The sequence below is a fragment of the Macrotis lagotis genome, chromosome 7, assembly GCF_037893015.1.
Source record: "Macrotis lagotis isolate mMagLag1 chromosome 7, bilby.v1.9.chrom.fasta, whole genome shotgun sequence".
NCBI lineage: Eukaryota > Metazoa > Chordata > Mammalia > Peramelemorphia > Peramelidae > Macrotis > Macrotis lagotis.
Window position 1 is genome coordinate 72,067,567 of NC_133664.1, and position 7,412 is coordinate 72,074,978.

At 36.5% G+C, this 7,412-nt stretch overlaps 1 long non-coding RNA gene across 1 annotated transcript in view; it reads right to left on the reverse strand.

Moving 5' to 3' along the window:
* LOC141493710 (uncharacterized) overlaps positions 1-7,122 on the reverse strand; it is a 31,441-nt gene extending 24,319 nt beyond the window's left edge. Inside the window, exon 1 of the long non-coding RNA XR_012470302.1 lies at positions 7,012-7,122. This is a non-coding gene — a long non-coding RNA (uncharacterized LOC141493710). The remainder of the gene's footprint in view (positions 1-7,011) is intronic.
* Positions 7,123-7,412: the final 290 nt, after the last annotated feature.

The following is a 7,412-nucleotide window of genomic DNA, read 5'->3' on the forward strand; positions in this document are numbered from 1 at the left end:
TGTGTTGGCAAGAGAGTCAGCCTTGGTCCTTCAGGAGTTGCACAAAGGAGAGAAACAGAGCTAGGGAGCTGACTAAAGCTAACCAAGTCCTCCTGCACATAAGGAAAGGATAATACAGTTGTGTCATTCCAAGAGATGTGAATTTCTTGGGCTAGGGGAATTCTTAATGTCTATGCCTCTCTAGTATTGTCCACTGCTTCTGCTTCCTTTTTCCCTTTTATGCTTCACACAGTCTCAACCAATTGTTTGGGGTTTAAGTGAATAACTGTGCTCCATTCAAAAACCCTATCCAATGGGTTTTTTTTCTTACGTATGGAGGATAAGTTAGACTTCATTGTTTTTCTCACCTCCTCATCTTGAACTGGATAAGGATCTAAGAAAAATGGTGGGAAATCAATGACTGTCTTGCTATAATTCTTTTCCATTTAATGTTCTATGAGCTATTGAACAGGTCCATTAACTATCTCCTTTTTGAAGTTAAATTACATGTATTGGGATTTTTCTGTGTAGACTCATTGTAAAGCATTCACTTTGTCAGCCTTAAAGAAGAATTTATTAAATACTTATTTGCCAGGCTCTGGGAATACAACTACAAGGAAAAGGAAAGACAGTCCCTGTCCTTAAGGGGCTTACATTACAAGAGAGATAACATATTAAAAAAAAAAGCTAAAAAAGGGCAGGAATGGGAGACCATGCTGAAGGAGTTATTCACAGTCTAATGAGAAATGAAGAGATGGATAGCCTGGGAATCCTCCTGAAATGGAAGTACTAGAAGACATTCAATCAGAGGGAGAAACCACAAGGGCTTTTCTGAGGTAGGGATTCCAGAACTGAAGTGATTTACCAGGATGAATGGTTACCTGGGACTCTTTCTGATGCAAGAGTCTAGACTAGAGTTCAACAGAGATGACTGAATGAGGCTTCACATCCAATTCTCACATAATTGTGATCCCTCTTTTGGATCTCTGTAGCATAAAAAATCCTTGTTCCACATAGTTTGGAGGTTATGAGTATTTGATATGGATGTTATTCTTTAGTTTTAATGCATCAATGTTATATACAGGTAATTATGGGTAGTTGTTCAATCTGTGACAATGGCCTTGTTTCAGTTCAGTTTCTTGGATGAACTCTCCAGGATATTTTACATTTTGAAGGCTTTATTTGGAGCATGGTGATTTGTCATCTGTCATTCCAGTCATACCTTCCTAGATCTTCAGTAGGTGCTAAAGTTTATAGACTTTAGTGCTATGTTTCAGTACTTATACTGTTTTCCTACATAAATCTATATTAATTATCATTTCTAAACTCCTTGCATAATTTCTGACAGCAATGACCTGGTCAGGAATTTCCACCATAAACCCTTCTATCCAAAATACGTAAGACTCTGACACTTGCTTAATATTCCTTCACCAATATATTTTTGTCTGAGTTTATACAGTCCACTCATTGAGGAAATTTAATTCCATTCATAGGCTCCATCCCAAAGTAAGCCACTTTCAGTTACATCTAGACAATACAATTGTATATATTTGTCTGATTATCATCATCAAACTTTTTTTAATGACATTTTTAGGTGAAGTTGAGTCATGAGGTTAGGAGAGTTTACATAAAGTCAAGAGAGGAGATGAGTTAAGTTTGGAGTATGGATAGAAAAGGGCTAAGAAATAATCCCCCCCTTGCCACCTGATATAGAACCCCTGCTTCCTGGCAAACCATATCTAACTCGGTCCAGAGACCTGCTGTCAAAAATGAAACTGAGATTGGAGGCCCTCTTTCTTTTGAAGATCAGTGCCTAGCCAGATAATAGATTAGCCCAATCCAGAATCTTCTGAGTCTTGGACACACAGAGCACTGTTTCTATCTATCTATCTATCTATCTATCTATCTATCTATCTATCTATCTATCTATCATCTATCTATCAATATATCAATCTATCCATACATACACATATATGTATGTATGTATAAATGTACATATATCATTATATATAATATAAAGAGTATACATATATAGTGTATCTATATACACATCATATATGTACATATTCTATTTATATTCCATATTATCTATATACATTTATAGAATATATATATTTGAGTATATGCATGCCTATATAGGTATTTTACATATGTAATGTGTATGCATGTGTTACATGTATATATTTCATCTATGTATCTATACATATATACATGTGGATTCTATTTCTGACTTAACTAGCTGGACAACTTCTCTAGGACTCAGTTTCTTCCTCTGTCAAATGAGGGGGTTTAATTAAGTTGCTAAGTTTTCCAGGTTGTCTATGATTCCATGGATTAAATGCTTCTGAGACAAGTATGGCTTGAAATATATGTGTGTAAAGGGTAGTGTAGGGGTAGAAACAGTATTGGTCCCTCTTAACAGTGACCTATATTAGATCCAAAATGATGAGGGGGGGAATATAGGAAAAGATGGAAAGAGTGTTCTAGAATGGTCAGCACACGATTAAAATTAATGTCACCCCCCCAAAAAAAGTTGGGGGCACTATTCTCCCCATTCCTCTCTCCCTGTCAACCCAATTGGTGCAGAAAGGCAGGCAAATAAGGAGGTGAAGAATGAATTAATTTAATGAAAGAACACTAAGGAGACAATAATTTATTCTGGAGTAAGGGTATACATGTTGCAATATTTAACAACTTCTGCAAGTTCTTTCTTGTGTCTGATCTAAATTTTTCTGGCTTGAATTTAAGTTTATTGCCTCATATCCCCAGGAGATTTCAAGAAGAAAGAGTCAACACATTTTCTCATAAAAACTATAGAAATATTTCAATGTAGCTATTGAGTCATCTTTTTAATTTCTCTTTCTTCATATAAAAATAATCACTATCCATTATTGAAGGCAAAACCAGAAGTGAGGGATGGCATAGCCAGCCTGCTTTCTATCAGTGACTGAATCTCCCTCAGACCTTGTGCCAGGCACCTACTTTCCTATCTATTGCTTGTTTGCTCAGATGCTATGTGGTAAGAAGAAATACAGTAATGAATTTCTTATTGCCTTTGGCACCCAGTATCTTTTCCACCTCTTCTACCTCACTCCTCTATTTGCACAGGGATTCCTAACTTGCAAAGGGTGTGCTGGACTCTTAGTTTTCCTTTGCTCATTTCTAACCGCATAGCTACCAGGATACAACCCATATGATGGACAAATGGGTAGGTAAACTGGAAAATATCCTTTGTATATTATTCTCTACTGGTAGACTTTGGTGTATTGAAAAGAGCTTTGGATTTGAAAGTCACAGGCTTTAATCCTGGCTCTTACCATTGACTAGCCAGGTACTCTTGAGTTGAGCAAGTCAATCAACCTACCTGTGATTCAATTTCTTCATCTATAAAAATGAAAGGATTATTCTAGGTATACCCTAAGGTAAAGTTTTCCCCACTCTTGTTTAGTAAACCAATGTCAAAATCAAATCATAATGTAAAGTTCATGTTATAATTTAGCCAGGTGGTACAGTAGGTAGATCCCTGGAATCCAGAAGACTGGAGTTCACATCTGACCTCATATATTTACAAGTTGCATGACTCTGGGAGAATCATTTCACCTCAGTTTCTTCAACTATACATTGAGAATCATAATAGCATCCACCTCCCAGAATTAGCGTGAGGATCCAATAAGATAAACTTTGTAAAATGTAAGCACTTTCCTCTCTTCCTTGTGTAAATAGATTCACTCAGATTTAGAGTTGTTAAAGACTTGAGGGACTATCTAGCCTAACTCCTTTGCTTGGCCACCAATCATCTCTGCTTCATAATTGACAATTGGTTGCTTGGTCTCGGTTTGAAACCTTCTAATAAAAGGGGATTCATCAGTTCCTGATGGAGTTCATTGTGCTTTCAGATGCACTAGATAGTAGGAAGCTTTTCATTTCATTCTGAGAAGATTTTCACCCCAAATGTTTACATCTGAGGGAAAAGAATGGTGGAGCAGCCAGCTGTAGAGAAACTAAACCAAGATTTATTCTACATCTAAAGCCTTTCTTTAGGTTTTATAAAATTAATTACAGTCAATTCTCAGTTACCTATGTTAATCCAGACACCCGAAACAGCAGATAATGGCTGCTCTCCCACTCCTCAACCCCAAATCACTGATAATTAGCTTGGGGATGTTTTCTTCACAGAAGCTGCTGATTTACCTTCCTAATTATATTTGACTTAGGCCACAATTAAAATTAGGTTTTTTCCTCTGAGCACAAACCAACTGCCACCCGGGCAAAGGAACCCAGATGAATTTGGGGTGGCAGAGGTGAGCCAATCTGGGATTAATTATTTGCTACAGTCAGTCAAATTAATGTATATGACCAGTTGGTGGTGGTGCCAATATTATTGGTTATATTCTGTGTTGCTTCTCCTCAGTCACATTTTTTGTATTGTCTTTCAAAAAAAAAATTCAGTTAGACACATATAGTCACAGCTGCATTGTGAAATACAGACCGCGGCAATGTGAATTAGACCCAAGGCAGAGTGGGAAAAATTGAGGAATATGACCAGGGTCAAGTATAACATGCTTTTTACATAGTTAGACTGAGACGGATCCCATTAAAAGAATACAGGAGGCTATCATCAGGATTTGGTTGACTCAGAGGAAACCAAACATACCTGATGTGACGAAGGGTTGGTAGAATTCTCTCTACCCTATAGAACATTGTTCAATCCAATGAAAGCAGCGACTGAGGGGGTTGGCAAGCAACATGTAGGAGAGCATTTGTACCCATTTGAGGTTCCAAAGGAGTGGTACCTCAGGGTAGCAAGAGTAACTATATCAGATTGGAGATCCCAAGGATCTAGATGCATAAAATCATTGAATGTTAAGTCTAAAAAGGACATATAGTCAGACATCTCCTTCATTTTAAGCTGCTTCCAGATTTCATTTTCATTTTCCATATAAAAACACAAGGTCTATGTCTATTTTCCTTTTTAACAGCAGTGATATCATTCTCTTCAATAGGATTGTCCTATATCTCATGGAATTGTTCTGTCAGGTACACCTAATGCTAATATTTTCTGAGTGGCATTCCATCTTAAGGAATTCAAAGGGTTTACCCCTAAGGTCACCCAGGAAACCTGCCCACTTTATTGTCTCTGGGTCAGACTCAATATGGGCATTTAGTGAGGAGGGAAAATCACTGGATCCTGGCAAAAGTACGTCATATGACCAAAACATTGCTGTCTTCTTGGCCTAGAATAAATAACTAAACTTGCCCTATAATATATTATATACAATCAGCAGATAATTGGTTATTCATACAAGATAAATGGCATCCACTTCTATTCTTAATCTCACTAGATACATATATATATATATGTGCACAGGTACACATATTGTATTAATTACATATCTATTTTATTATACACATTTATCAATTTTAATTGCATATGTGTATAAAACTAAGAAGTATGGTATTAAGAAAAAAAAGAAAAATATTATTAAGATTCTGACAATAAGACAAGCATCAAGGAACAGGGTTTGCTTTCCAAATAACAAATTTCAAAGAAACACAAAAGATGACAATACCAAAGCCAATCTGTATTTTTGCTTCTAGTGAATCACATGTGTGGTGTGTTATCCTGCCAATTTTTTTAAGCATTCTATAGTTTTGGCAAAAATGAAAAAGGCATTTACAAATAGAGCACAGTAAAATTAAAAACAAACTTCTCAAATTTTAAAGTGAAAGTGTGACACATGAAAACTTTTGAAAGTAAAGGATAAAATGAACATTTGGTGTGAAGAATCTTTATAGGTGAATCCCACAGCGAACTAATGACAAATACTTGGCATGCTGGTGTTGAAGGATAACTCATTTACAAATAATAAAAATCATACATAAGTAAACAGTTTTTAGAATTTGTAAAATTGAAGGAATTTTGGTTTCAAATGTTTAAAAAATTGGTAGGGTAATACACCCATACATGTGACTTCCTAGATGTAAAAATACAGATTGGCCATAGCTATTGTCATCTTTGTTTCTTTGAGATTTGAGATTTGAAAAGCAAACTATATTCCTGATGTTTGTCTTATTGTCAGAATATGAATTAGTAATTTTGCTATTGTTGTTTCATAATACCAAACTTCTTTGTGTACTAAGATGGTGAGTGTGTGTGTGTGTGTGTGTGTGTGTGTGTTCTGTGTATGTGTGTATGTGTTTACAGCTATATGAGTTTGAGCAGTTCTCTTAACGTCTTTGTCCTTAGTTTCTCCACTTGACCAATTGAGTTGGGTTAGATGATCTCTAAAGATTTCTAATAGGTTATAGTATATTTTTCTCTTGTAATTCTTCTTCTTGGTCCTTTGTTTTTGAAGAGGACCAATGCCTCATTGGGTGAAATTTTGACTTCCATATTAACTGGATTTAAGTGAGGTAGAATTGCACAAAGTCATCAACCTCACTCTCTCCTCCAGAGTCATTAAAGTTTAGGATCAAGATAAAACTTAGAATGATTGACAATGACCCAGAATCCAGTGGATGACCTTGACCTTTCTAAATCAAGGTTGTTCCAGATCTCAGTTTGTCTGACGCAATGCACATTTGATAACTGAGGATAAGGCAAGAATTGAGACAAAAGATGGTCCAATTTGTTCTTTCTCTTGAAATATAGATAAAAGTTTAATGTATTTATTCTATTTATTTAAAGAAAGAAAGCATGCCATCTAATCTAGGATCTGTTTTTATTATCCTAGGATCATATATCTAAAGTTGGAAAGATTTAGTGGTTATCTAGACCAACCCCCCTCCATTTTGCAAATGAAGAAACCTAGGCTTAGATTAAATAAAGAGCCCAAGTTTTAGAGACAGGAATTATTCATGGTAAAACCTGAACCCCAAACTTCTGATATCAGTCTGTGCAGTTTAACTTCGCTAGTTTTCTGAGTTTTCTCTTAAGACACCTTTGCTTTGAATGAGATTTTACAACAGTCCTTTGATTTTTGTCAGTAAATGTCCCAAGTCAGAATTCCCATGGCCCAGTGGGAAAGTTACCTTTATGTCTCCAGGTTCTTACTTCTGCAGCTCACCCTAGTCCAGGATTCCCTAGTCAAGGTTCCTTGACAAAAGAAGGGTTTTTGACTCCCTGAATCCATCCAAGTTCACCAGCTGCCTGTAGCTGTAATCCTTAGCTGGCAACACTGCACATACTCCTAAGCAACTGATTATGTCGTCACAAAGAGAGATTTATGAACCCCAACTCAGGAGAAACAGGAGGCAGGGATGAGTTATGAGGAGTCCCGGGTCTGCAAATGCTTTCTTCGATCATTAGCCTAAGGAGAGGAGGGGAGAGAGAAATTAACCTCACTAAACTCCCATTTCACACCCCCCAAAGAATGTGCTGCTAACGTCTCACTGAGCACAGAAATTTATCTTGAGGTGATCCAGCTTAAAAA